Source organism: Cynocephalus volans, chromosome X (assembly GCF_027409185.1).
Source record: "Cynocephalus volans isolate mCynVol1 chromosome X, mCynVol1.pri, whole genome shotgun sequence".
Lineage (NCBI taxonomy): Eukaryota > Metazoa > Chordata > Mammalia > Dermoptera > Cynocephalidae > Cynocephalus > Cynocephalus volans.
This window is the reverse complement of record NC_084478.1, coordinates 27,808,364-27,823,093: the sequence shown is the minus strand read 5'-3', so window position 1 is coordinate 27,823,093 and position 14,730 is coordinate 27,808,364.

The following is a 14,730-nucleotide window of genomic DNA, read 5'->3' as shown; positions in this document are numbered from 1 at the left end:
TTGAATTTTTAAAAACTGGCTCCAGGCTGTTTGGGTCTTATTTTCTGATTGCTAGCTTTCCTTTGACCTCTCTCCTGCAGTTTCTTTTTTCCTTAGTTCCTCTTTGAGAGTCACAAAGCTTCCCAAAGCTGTGAGAGGTGACTGTTAACTCTCTTTATTGAAAGATTTCCTCTTCAACTGTTTGAGCTCACTGCTAGCAATGGATTTCTCCTAATAGCACTCCCAGAAGCTAAAGGGACTCTCTTATTATTGGTAATAACTTCAGGTTTTTAAAAGGGACACTGTCATTGGCAATAATTTAAATAACTTTCCTAAGGTATTTTCCCAACTGTTTTCCTTTTCTACTTTAACCAATGTCACAAATTTCCTTAACTTTTTTTTAACCACCAACACAAGTATTTTCTTTCTTAAATAATGTACATATTTAAAATTTTTTAAATGAAAACAGAAACTAAAAATGAAAATAATCTGTCATCCCACTTCTTAGAGATAACCATGGTTGAGAATTTGCTTTTTAGCCAGTCATTTCTCTTAAGCAGGGATATGTGTTTATTTTTCTACAAAAATGGGATCATACTGTAGGTGGTGTTTTGTAACCGAATATATTTTTAAGTTTTAATTGTGGTAAAATACACATAAAATTGTAACCATTTTTTAAGTTTAACATAATGTCACTGAATTTTCTACATCATCGGTAATGTTTTGTAAGCTTTTTAAAGTTGTAGAACCCTCTCCTCAAAGGCAAAAGAGCTGGAAGCAGAGCTGCACCATTGAGGCAGGCGTGGGAGCCCAGGCTTCATTCTGTCAGTGCTTCAGTCCATGTCCATGGTTACCCTCCCATAACCTTGAGGGTTCCTAGGATCCCGGCCACTCTCAGTAGTGGACTTTGAAAGCACACCGACCTGCTTCAAAGTCCCCTCATTGTTAATATCTTTGATTGCTCTAATTTCCTTATAAAGAACTAACTGTGGACATCCTTTCAATCCTTCTTTGAGCACATCTGTGATTACTTCCCTGGATAAGTGCCTATAAGTAGTGTTGGTTTAGAGTATGAGTGGTGTTTTTTGTTTTTTTTTTCTTTCTTTCTTTCTTACTTATAATCCATATTGCCAACTGGTCTTCCCTAAAGTGTGTCAGTTCACACTCTCGCAGTAACAAAGGAGAAGGCTTGATTCCCCCATTCTCAGGGTAGAATCAATCTTAAAAATGCAATCAATGTGTTTTGCAGTGCATTTCATTGTTTGATATTTGCATCTCTGGCTACCAGTAAATATAAGTGTATTTTTATATGTCTGTTGGCCATATGTAGTTCTTCTTTGGTGAACTGTCTATTTATAACCTTTGCCCGTTTTTGCATTTAGATGTTTGTCACGAATCCCAGTGTAAGAGCCCCTGATCTATACTATGTGTGTGTGTATGTATTAAATGACATTTTCTAGAATGAGCTGATGACACAAAGGAAAAGGAGGATTGTGGGCTGAGATTCTCATAGACAGAGTCCAACATAAGAACTTGGGGCCTGGCCGGTTAGCTCACTAGGTTAGAACGTGGTGTTATAACATCAAGGTCAAGGGTTCGAATCCCTGTACCGGCCAGCCACCAAAACAAAAACAAAAACTTGGAAAGAATGACGTTCTGGACTTGGATTTCTAATTTTATTATTTTATGATATTGGATGGCTTATCTGCCACTCAACAATGCTCCATAATAGTCTTCTTTTTTTTCCTTTTTTTGTAGCTGGCCAGTATAGGAATCCGAACTTGTGACTTAGGTGTTGTAAGGCTGTGCCATAATACTGATTAGAGAGAAAATCCAGAGTTTAAGCCAATGGCTACATTAGGTTTGGAGATTTTTCTAGAGGTCTTATTTATACTTATTACTCCAGTAATCAAACTGGAATGTGAGAGTCTTAATCTTGTGGCTTATTATAACCACACACTGTATTAAACATCTTCTACTTGAGAAAAACATGAAGTATCCTGTGTGCATTTTGGGCACTTTAGGTCACAAGTAAAGTCAGTCTTACACAGAGTGCCATGGCTTTGGGTGTTTGTGCCTGGAAAGTAAAGACATTCTTTCTTTTTGTTTGTTTGCCAAATATTGCTAAATCAACAATAAATTGTTTCAAAAGGAGCAAAAACATGCTATGACTATTTGTAATGAAAATAAATTATTATATAGCTTTATAATAATATTGTTCAATATAATCTTAAAGTGAAAACCTCTTTCTAGTTAACAGGAAGTTTTCCTATTTCAAGAAAGGAAATTTTACATGGGACGAGAACAAAGATCTTACCGATTTAAAAAATATATAATGAAGGTACTTCAAAAAGTTCGTGGAAAAATAGAATTAAAAGATAAAATGAATCTTTCCACGAACTTTTTGAAGTACTCTTGTATATGTGCTGAACTTGGGCAGACAGGAAAACAAGATGTAAAATGTTGAGTTTTCTGCCTTTTCAACCTGAATTCCTCCCACAGCCACATCTAGGCTTTTGTGGATATAGAAAACGTCTAAAGTAATTAATGTGAACTCATGTGTTGATTCGTGAACCAGACCATGGGATTACTGATTGAAAAAATGCAGAATCGGGGATCAGTCTTGGAAAATTTGACTTCATTTTAATCTTTCTATTGTGAACATCTATTTTATGTTGAAAACTCAGCCTATCCGATTTCTTCCAAACAGACACCACAAATAAGTATTTTGTATCTGTTTGTTTTCCTTCAAGGAGAACACAGTTCTTTGCCCATATTTTCTAAACTCTGAGATAAATGCTGACTGAAATGGTTTGGTATGTCTAGGAATGTCCATGGTTCATGCCATTTGGTTGTGTGGCCAAGTCAGCTATGTTAGGTGGATTTTAGCCTCACCGTAAGTGGTTATTGGGGTTGTGGACAATATGTGTTGAATTTACATCTTTCATTTATAGGGTAGGGTGTGAATTATATAGTGATGCTGTTGATTTTGGTTGAGCCCTAGATATTGCTGTGTGCTTTTTCTTTTTCTTCCTTCAACGTGTCATGGAGCCTTAAAAAGTCACCAGCATGCCCTCTCTGTATTTAACCTTTTGGAGGTGCCCTCTTATTGCTGAGCCGGGATGGTTATATGTAATTGGCCTAAATGGACATAGAGCAACAAGACAGCTAAGGAGGGTAATAGATCCTGCGATTCTGTTCATCTGCATTTTGGGCTGGGTAAACATCTCATAAATTACAGCCAGTGTGTGTTTTGTGTGTCTGTGCATTGTGTGTTTGACTGCAGTCAATTGGAAAATCGATACCGACGTGATACATTGTTATCGACACATGCCTCCTACGTGTGACCTAAAACCACTCCGCATTTCCATTTGTCACGCTCCCCAGTGTGCTCTGGTTCAGAGCAAATTAACTTCCAAATCAAAAAGACACCGAAGCTCTGCATGAACTGAAGCTAAGCTATTCTACTGGCGTGGGGGTGGGGAGATGGTTTATCATTAGAGGACTCGGAGAAGTTGAGAAATCATTCTGTATCTCAGCCAGTTAATTATTGCAGCTTCCCAGCATGTCTGAAAGGACAAACGAGAATAACATCCATAGTGATTATTTTCCCTCATTATTCTGTTCACCTGCTACTTACTGTGAACATTCCAGGAAGGAGAGATTAGCAGAGGCCAACTGTAAAAAATCCAGAGTCCCAGAAGCATGCTGCATCTGCCTTTCTGGTTCTAAGTGGTGAGGGTTGGGGCAGGGCTGGTGCTAAACTTTTAGATCTATTTTTAAGCTTTGAGGACAAATTTTATAAATATGAGCTGCCGCTGCTGCTTTTTTTCTTAAAAAAAATCCCTTTCTACTCTAAAAATAGTTTTCTGGGGAAAAGTTTGTGAATTGTTTATTAGAGGGAGACTCAGAAATTCAACTGAGCATGTTTCTGTATAAATAAAGAAAAAATCACCTTGTAGCTACTGTCTGAAAGTAGATGTGACTTCTTGGGAAAGAAACAAGATTTTTTAAAAACAGAAACATAATTGATTATATATATTTATGGGATACAGAGTTGAATGTCAGTATTTGTGTACAATATATGATGATCAAATCAGTGTTACTTAGCATGTTCATCATTACAAAGTATAATTATTCTTTGTGTCCATTACCCAACTTCTCCCTAACCCCTCTCCCTCCCCCTTTCCCACCTCTAGTAGCCATAGCTCTGTTCTCTCTTTCTGAAAGATCAGTGTATTATTGTAGTTGTTGTTTCTGTCTTTCTGTCTTAGTTCCCACTTACGAGTGAGGACATGTGGTATTTCTCTTTCTGTGCCTGGTTTATTTCACTTAATGTAATTTTCTCCAAGCTCATCCATGTTGCTGCAAATGGCAGAATTTCATTCTTTTTTATGGCAGTAGTATTCCATTGTGTATATATACCACACTTTCCTTATCCAGTCTTCCATCAATAGACATTTAGGTTGGTTCCGTATCTTGGCTATTGTAAATAGGGCTGCAATAAACATGGGAGTGCAGGTATCCTTTTGACACGATGATTTCCATTCCTTTGGGTATATACCTAGAAGTAGGATTGCTGGATCGTATGGCAGTTCTATCTGTAGTTGTTTGAGAAACTTCCATACTGAGAAACAAGATTTTTGAGATTTAATACCAATATCAGACTGCAGAGGGAAATTTGGAACTTTCCCTTCTGGCCTGCTGTTTTCAGATCCTCAAAATCCTACTCATTTCTTATGACCAAGTTTGCATGTTGTCCCTTTGGTAAAGACATCCCTGATTTCTCCCAGGCAGGATGAATGGCCCCAGCTTCTGTTCTTACTATTACCTTTAGTCACACTGTCTCTCTTCTGGAATGCTTTCTATCATGATAACTGCTAACATTTACTGTTATGTGCTGTTCTAAGCTCAGTTCATGTATTATTTTGTTTTGTTGTCATAACCCTTTGAGTTAGATACTGCCATTGTTCTCATTTTTAAAGATGAGAACTGTGATAGGCTGAATAATGGCCTTCCAAAAATGTTTATATCCTACTTCCCAGAACCTGTAAATGTTACCTTACATGGCAAAAGCGAATTTGTAGGCGTAATTAAGAATCTTAGGATAGGGAGATTATAATCACAAGGGTCCTTACAAGAGGGAGGCACAATGGCAGCAAAACTAAATATAGATAAATTGGACTACATTAAAATTAAAAAATTTCTATCAAAGGACACAACAGAGTGAAAAGGCAACCCTACAGAATGGGAGAAAATATTTGCAAATCATATATCTGATAAGGAGTTAATATCCAGAATATATAAAGAACACCTGTAACTCAACAATAATGATAAACAAATAACCCAATTAAAAATGGGCAAAGGACTTAAATAGACAGTTCTCTGAAGAAGATGTACAAGTGGCCAACAAGCATATGGAAAGATGCTCAACATTACTAATCATCAGGAATATGCAAATCAAAACTGTAATAGGATATTATACCCATTAGTATGGATGCTATTAAAAAAATGAAAATAATAAGTGTTGGCAAGGATGTGGAGAAATCGAAACCCCTGTGCACTGTTGGTGGGAATGTAAAATGGTGCAGCCACCATGGAAAACAGTATTCCTCAAAAAATTAAAATAGAATTATCATATGATCCAGCAGTACCACTTCTGGGTATACATCTAAAAGAAATGAAAGCAGAGTCTCAGAGAGATATTGTACATCCATGTGCATAGCAGTATTATTCATAATAGCAAAAAGGTGGAAGCAACCCAAATATCTATGCAATAGAATATTATTCTGCCTCAAAAAGGAAGGAAATTGTGACACATGCTACAACATGGATGAACCTTGATGACATTATGCTAAGTGAAATAAGCCACACACAAAAGGACAAATACTATATGATTTCACTTACATGAGGTATCTAGAGTAGTCAAATTTACAGAGACAAAGTAGAATAGTGGTTGCTGGGGGGAGGGCAATGGGGAGTTATTTAATGGATACAGAGTTTCAGTTTTGCAAGATGAAAAAGTTCTGGCAATTGGTTGCACAGCAGTGGGAATGTATTGAACATTACTGAACTGTGCACATAAAAATGGTTAAGATGGTGTGTCAGTCTGTTTTCTTCTTTGTGGTAATATATAAGGAATGGAATTTTATTTGGCTCACAGTTCTGGAGTCTGAGAAGTCCAAGAGCATGACACCAGCATCTGGTGAGGGTCATCCCGTGGTAGAAGGTGGAAGGCAGAAGTGAGCGTGTGAGACAGAGAGAGGAAATCAGGCCAAACTCATTCTTTTTATCAGGAACCCATTCCCGAGATAATAGCATTAATCCCTTCATGAGGGTGGAACCCTTTGTGGCCTAATCACTTCTTAAAGGTCCCACCTCTTAATACTGTTACAATGGCATTAAATTTCAACATGAGTTTTGGAGGGGACATTCAAACTGTAGAAGATGGTAAATTTTATCTTACGTGTATTTACCACAATAAAAAAAATTTTTAAAAAGGAGACAGGAAGATCAGAGTTAGCGGCAACCGAAGCAGAGGTCAGAGAGAGAGAGTTTTGAAAATGCTATGCTGCTGAACTTGCAGATGGAGGAAGGGACCCCAAGCCAAGGAATGCAGGTAACCCCTAGAGGCTGAAAAAGGCAGGGAAACCTTCTCTCTTGCAGCCCCCAGAACAAATGCAGCTCTCCTAACAAAACTGTTTTAGCCCAGCGAGACAGTTTCTGGGCTTCTGACCTCCAGAACTGTGAGATACTAATTTTGTTTTAAGTCACCAAGTTTTTGGTAATTGTTACAGCTGTGATAAGAAACTACTACAAAGACTATTCAGTCAGAGAGGCTAGTACCTTGTGCAAGGTCACCAAGTGACTGGAATTCTGATTATGAGCTTGCGTGTGTGCCCTCTCCACTCGGAGTTCCAGCTCTGCTAGGTGGTGTAACCCTAGAGAGCATCTTGAACCCCTGACGTAGTGCCTGGCATGTAGTGGGCACTTAACTTTGGCTAGAGGATTGAATGACAATGTACCACAGCCTTTTCTTCTGTTCCCCTGCTGCTCTGTCCTGGAAGCCATAGGGTTAAATCTAGGAAAAGGTTTTTAGAAAACACTTCCCTTCCCTGACATTGTGGTGCTGGTAAGGAATAGTGTCTTTGAGGTTTTAGTGTCACTTGTGGGGGCCTCTGAGTCTTTGTTGCCAGGTCCTATGATAGAGTGGGGGCAGGCATTCTTATAAAACCCAACCAAGGATCAGAGTCAGGGGGAAATGTGGATCCTGTTCTTGGTGGAAGCTGGGCAGTCTGTTTTAAGAAGAAATGACCAAATTTAGTTGTGACCTATCTGTTAACCTGTTCATTAACATTGTTTCTCCTTAATCTGTTAAGCTAAATAAAGGCAGATATTTGCAAGCACAGATAAAGAGATTCTATTAGTGGGCAGTTTCCCATTCTGAAATACTTTCTCAGCCCCAAACCTAAGCTTTAGAAACTAGGCTCCCCAAATCAGGTCTTTGTAATTCACATAATGAGTTAGTCTGAGTTGGGCTTCTGGATATTTCTTTTTTCTTTGGGCGGAGGGGACAGGTGGGAAGTGAGAGGTCTTCCAATAATATGCATCCACCTTTGCTATAAAATTATTAGGAAAAATGGGCATTTCGTTCTTTTAAAATAATATTTGAGTGGAGAAGGCTTTTGCAATCATGTCACCAATCTAAGAAGACCTAAGGAAAAAGACTGATGGATTTTACTACATAAAATTAGAAATTTCTGTAGGGAAAGAAATAGAATTAGTAGAGTAAATAGACAAATGACAAACAGGAAAATAATTCTGCCACATATATGACAGACCAAGGGGTAATATACAGAGAGTTCTTAGAAGCGAAAGGGCACAGTGCTCTGTAGGAGACTTGACAAAGGATGTGAGCAAGTAGATCACAGAAAAAGAAAGACTAGTGGATGATGGTAAGCATATGAAAAGCCGATGGACCTTAATTTTACTAATTAAAGCAATATAAATTAAATATCATTTTCTGTTCTCAGATTGGCAAAAATGAAGATGTTTAAAAATAGCCAGAATGGAGAAACCAGCACTCTTTCATGCTGTTGGTGGGAGTGTCATCAAGACAAACTGTTTGGAGGCCAGTTTTTCTTTATATGTTAAAAGGAAGGATGCACCAAGTCTTTGACCCAGAAATTTCACTTTAGGGAATTTGTCCCTCAGTTATGTGTGTATATGTGCAAAGTTATAGACACGATGGTGCTCAATGTAGTATTGTTTGTAATCGCAGAAGACTTGAGACACCTGGATGGTTTCATGTGGGTCATAGCTCTGTGGGAAGAGAACTGCCCCCTCCACCCAAGATTAAAATCAGTTACCTGTTTAACCAGCCAACGATACAGAAACTTAGAAAGGGGATGACCTCAGGGCAGGAGCAGGTGAATGTATACAAGGTAAATCCCATGCACCAGTCCCCACCCTCACGTTTTCAGTGGTCTATACAGCAGGGGAGATTTTGCCAGATCTCAGAAACAGCCAGTTTGCTGTGCCACAGTCTTTTCTCCATCAGCATTTCAGAAGAGCCAGCAACAGCAACTGACGTGCTTCCGTTTATGGGATGGTGACAAACATGCAGCTTCCCTGGTTCTTGAATCAAACTCCACTTCAGCAAAGCCACATTTTTACTTGAGGGAGTAGAAGGCAGAGACAGTGGCCACATGTCCCTGAAGGAGGTCTCTCTGCTTTGATTTTTCATCCTCCCATTTCCTCATGTCCTCCCCCAGCCCCCCACCTCCAGCTTTGATTTAGTGCCCTTTAATGTGGCTGGTTCTGATTGGTCAGACTTCCCTGATTTGAAATCTACTTTCCTGCACCACCAGACCGTCCACTCTGATACTAGTCTATCCTACAGCTGGGTTCTGTGCAGCTGTGAAGACGCGGGGCAGAGCTCTAAATGATGAAGATGCCCAAGATATACTGTGAAATGGGAGAAAGCAAGGTGCAAAATACCACATGTCCACATGTTGTGTGAGTCCATTTGTGTTAAAAACAAGTAGGGACTCCCCCCCCCCCCCAAACTTCATTAATGGTGGCTAGGGGAGGAGAAATGGGATTTCACTGGGGAATGGATATACCTTTACCTTTTGCTATATGAAAGTACTTCAAAAAGGTTAGTGGAAAAATAGAATTGAAAATACAAATCTTTCCGTGAACTTTTTGAAGTACCCCCGTGTACCTTTTTTTACTATTTGATTTATTTTTTGGAATGAGCATGTATACCTTTAAAGGTATACATTTTTTGAGTGATTTTATATACATATATGTGTATATAGTTTGGAAAGTCATACAGTGCTGTAAGACAGATGAGCAGTTCCTTCTCCCTGTGTCCTTGTCTGTCTTCTAGAAGGCAACTATTCTTATTTCTAGCTGTTGCTTCTGGTATTTGCTGCTGTACTTCTGAACAATACTCATGCACTGCTATCTCTTGGTTTGTCCATTCTAGATATTATCTGTTAACTATTATGGTAGTTGAAGATTTTAACTCACTTTCCACCCCCCACCTCCCATCCTCCCTATGTGCTCATAGCTTGGGTTTTGGTTTAATCTATGCTTAACATGCAGCTTCATTTATTAATGTAGCAATGTTGCTATTGAGTACTGAGGCAAGTATATGCTATAATTGATTTCTTCATGCAACTTTTTGTTTTCTCTAGAGATAATTCTCTTTCATGTTTGTTGAGTTATCCTAGGATGTCCAAATCTTCTCATACCTTGAACTAAACAGCTTTATAAAATTCCTCTTAATACAGTCAGTCCCTCTCCCTCTGCCTCCTGGAAAAATACCAGAGGCCTCTCAGATCCTTTCAGCCTCCTGCTCTACTCTGAATTGGTTGTACTTTAAACTGCTGCCCAGCTGTCAGCCAGGAAATTCCCATCACCTCTCTCCTATTGACTACTGTGGGTTGTGGATCCCGTATCCTTCTCTTTCCTGATTTGGTGGAATACACCCTTCAGTAGCCTTCTGAGAGAGAGAGTGCATGGAAGTCAATTTTTTGAGACTTCTTCAAGACTGACCACACTAAGAGTTGTGTACTAGGACGTTTTTCCCTTTGGTACTCAACTGCACCTCAGCACTTGGCCCCTGACTGTTGGCAGGTGGGGTTCTCCCTCTGGCTGATGGAGCCTGAGGATCCTGGGACCCAGAGGTTGTGCCTTCATTCACAAGATCTCATTTGATCTTCAAAATATTTTTAATCTCCCTTTTTACAACTAACAAAATGGAGCCACCACGGTTAGACCCTCAGCAGTGTCACAGCCAGAACTTGATCTGAGGTGTCAGCTGCCTGGGCCAGGCTGCTGTTTTTCTAAACCCGGCTGTTCCTTACTGGAAAGAGAAATAGTAGTAGCAGGCCCTGAGTGGTAAGTGCCAAATGCACGGTCATGGCTGCAGGGTGTGTCTAATTCTAGGTGCGCATCTGTGTCTGGTTGCTGACAACTGCAGCTCTAGTTAGCCATCCTTCTCTAGAATAATCTTCCAGTCTGACTGTGCACATGCCCCTGTGTGTGTATTAGAGAGAGGGAGAGAGATTGATTTATAGTTGTGCTCCTAGCTCCTTCTGATAATTAAAATGCTCGCCTATCATTTATATAAGCTCAGTATGATTATCTTTATTGCTACAGTATTTGGTTTCAAGCAGTGTAAGAATTTCACTCCCCTCCTCCTACCCTTTTTGCAATGCGAAATGCCTCATTACTTAGGACTTTGCTGCTGATTGTACAGTTTAGCATTTGATCGTTTTGTTAACTGCAGTCAGGTGACCACACACAGGGTAATTAGATTAACCTGCCCCTCCTCTTCTCTACTGAAACAATATAAAATCCAGTATTCTGTTGGCACATGCTTTCCTTAGATTAATGATCTTGGAGTTGCTGTTTGGAAATTTGCATAGCTCCCTACAGCTCTGAGAAATGAAAATGCCCAGCTGTCTAAAAGCTTTAATCAGGAAATGAGCATGAAATGGCATTGTTTTGTCACGGGCTTGCAATAATTTATTCTTGACAATCAAGTTATCCTGGATAGAAATGTATAGAAACATTCTTTCAGCAACCAATAAACAGGTGCTTTTTTCGTTGGTAAAAATCCAAGAATTTCTTTACTTGGGAGTGGCTTTCAAATCATTGGCCCTCACAGTGGTCACTGCTGAAAGTTTATACTGTAGTTATTTTCCTCATCTCTCCTCTTTTAAATGGCAGTTTGTGGAGATTGGCCTTTTGGAGGAAAAGAACAGTGTCAGGGGTCTTAGAAATGGGGGCTCAGCCATGGGACTGCCCGGGGACTGCCCGGGTCAGCCCTCACCCAGCCACTTTTTGCCTGTGTTCTTGACCCCTCTTGGAACCTGCTTTCCCCATCTGTCAAATAGAAATGATAATGGCCCCTACCCTTACTGTGGTCGTGAGATTTAAATGTTATTCCATGTACACCCTTAGAACAATGCCTTGTTCGTAGTATACTCTTCATAATTGTAAGCTAATTCCATATTTTTTAGAAGAACTAGGGAAATGAAGACTATATTCAGCTTTTTTAATACATAAAAGATCCTAGTGCATTTGCATTTTCTTCATTAGATTATTAGTTTTAGAAGCAATTGTGATTATAAAAGTTAACCTTGAGTTAGACACACGTGCTGCTTTCATTTATATCTGGCACACAGAAGAAGGATAGAGCTGATGATAATGGAAAATTACCCTTAACATAGACTTAAGGACCCATATCACAGCCCAGTGGGGTGACAGCTGTGACAGGGATTCCAACAAGGGGCCACAGGAGCACAGGCTCTTCTTCCTCATCATCAAGCTGTTGAAAAGATAGCAGAAATGGCTGGCGGACTTTAGACATCACTTCCTTTTTTTTTTTTTCTTCCAAGAGCAAGCTTTTTACCTAGAATGCGATCCAACGGTTCCTGTGTTTGGGGGACTGCTTCAAAACAGTAGGTATGATGTTATAAGAAATATCTTAAAATTTTTCCGAAAGAGACTGTGATGGGGAAAAAGTGCCCATCCCTTAGGAAACTCAATAGGAGATTGTGTAATTAACATTTTGGAATGTAATTAACCAATCCCAAGCTGTTTAGCTCCTGTTACTTGCACTCTGGGCACCAAAGAGAACTGGATTCTACCCATGATAAAACTATAAGATTTAATATTGCCTCTTTATAGGCATTTCGTTTTTCTGGATTGTCATGTAATTATACATGTACTTGCATTTCAAGAATCTTGAATTTTATATCATATAATTGAAAAAACAATTGGTTATTGGACCTGGCATGATCTTCCCCACAGCTTAGCTTTCCTGTCTTCCCTGCTTGGTGAAATATATAGACTGAATAGCTTCCTAGAAAACTTTGTATTTGTTACCATATACTGTTGTCACTGTGACCAGTAGCATTGGGATCTTTAAAACTAGTAGGGGAAATGATATAGCCAAACTCATTAGGGGGCAGTGTCAGCTTCTTTCTTGTTTGCAAAAAAAGGAGCAGTCAATAGTCTAATGATTGGGAAACAGTAAACATATGTCAGTTATTTAATTTTTAAATTAAAAATTTTAATGGCTAACGCAGGCACGAGGTACTAGTTAAAGGGGACGACATATATGCTTTCCCTTTCCCTCAGCCATCCTGCTCCCCTCCCTGGAGACAACCTCAGTTAGCAGTTTGCTGTGCGTGGCTTCTGAACTGTACGTTGAGAAATGCACACAAATGCCAGCATACATCATTACGCTTTTTTACCTAGCAGTGTGTCTTGGCAATCGTTCTAATTGGTACACGTGGCCTGGCCTCATTCTTGTAGAGAGTTGCATGGATGCATTTGTGGTCATTCATCCCCAGTTCTCTACTGACACACATTTAGTTTCTTTCAGTCTTTTGCTAATTTAAACAATACCAATAACGATTAATCTTGTACATGTGCTGTTTTGCACGTGTGCAAGTACATTTGTAATTTAAATTCTTAGAGTTGGAAATACTGAGTCAAAAGGTGTAGGCATTTAAATATTTTTCCTTTTTATTTATTTTATTATACATACATGTGGGGTACCACGTTGATTTTCAATAATTGTGTACAATGTGTAATGGTTAGATCAGTATAGTTAGCTTATTCATCATTACAATACGCAGTCATTTGTGTTGGTTGACCAGTTCCTCATTAACCATTTAAATTTTTGATAGATAAGTGCCACATTGCTTCCCACAGAGGTTGTACCAGTTTATATGTCAACTTATACTCTCATTAGAAAGTACGAGAGGCTCGTTTTTCCTACACCCTTGCCCACATATTATCAATTTTTTAGTTGTTGCCGATCTAACAAATAAAAATATATCATTAGGGCTGGCCAGTTAGCTCAGTTGGTTAGAGCGTGGTGCTGATAACACCAAGGTCCAGGGTTCCAGCCCTCTACCAGCCAGCCACCAAGAAAAAAAGAATCTCATTGTAATTAAAAAAATCATGTATATCCCTCTCTAGACTGTGAAATTCTGGAGAGTTTTGTAGTTGCTGTTCCTCATATCCCTCATTCTTTGAGTGAAAACCAGCTGTGTGCCAGGCACTGTGCCACATGCTGTGAAAACAGAGACAGTATTCTGAGAAAGCCAGGCTCTAGTGTGAGGACACATGTAAATGTTATTACAATGCCATGGGTAAATGCTACAGCTCTAGGTATGAGGAAATGTCTAGAACCATACAGGAGCCTTCTGTGTACTGAGCACTGGACAAGTATTGTTGAGTGAATCCCACTGTCATTTGTATTTCTCTTATAAGTGTGGTTGAGCATATTTTTATATGTTTGAGTCACTTTTTTTTCTGTTTTTCTATGAACTGGCCTTTGCTATTTTTTGTTGGGTTATTGATCTTTTTCGCTGATACTTTTTAGAAGAAGCTCTCTCTATATATCAGGCAATGTTTCTCCAGTTTGCCTTTTGTCTTTGAGGAATTGTGTGTGTGTGTGTGTGTGTGTGTGTGTGTGTGTGTGTGTGTGTGTTTTGTTTTTTTGTTTTTTGCTATGTGGTATTTATAGTTTTCTGCAGTTCATCAGCCTTTTCTTTTGTGGCTTCTGGATTCTGGGTCAGAGGGTCAAATTGTCTTTCCCACTCAGAGATTGTAAAAACATTTTGTCATGTTTTCTTCGAGTGCTTTTAAGGTTTAATCTTTAAATGAATGCATTCGTTTTAAATGTCTAATATTTGCAGTCAAATAAAAAAATAAGTATTGCTTTTTTTTCCCCTTAAGTGAGGCACTGCATGAGTTTTCTTACTGGATCATCTCCTTCCTATCACTTTTAAGCCTGATCTGCTTCTTGTGAGGTGAGAAGCTGATGGTGATCCAGTGAATCCCAGTTGTATCTTTGTAGGGATGATCCAGATCTCCAGGTTGCCGCAGCTTGGGGTTGAAGAGAAAATATTCCCCCTCATCTGTAGATAATCCTCTTGCCCGTAACACTCTACTGAATTGGCCATTTGTTTGACAAATACTTGTTAAGTACCTACTAAAGCATGTCCAAACAACTGGTTGGTATTGACACTTTTTGATCTAGTGATAATAATCTAGATGTTTAGCAGGACATGGGCAAACATAGAGGCATTGACTGTCATGCAGGTAATTGCGTTGTACATCAGGAAGCAACATTATCTGTTCAGGACGCAAAGGTGGCTGTTCTCATCTTCGTCCACTCTCAGCACTTGCTGTGCTCTTTGCAGTGCAGTGTTCATT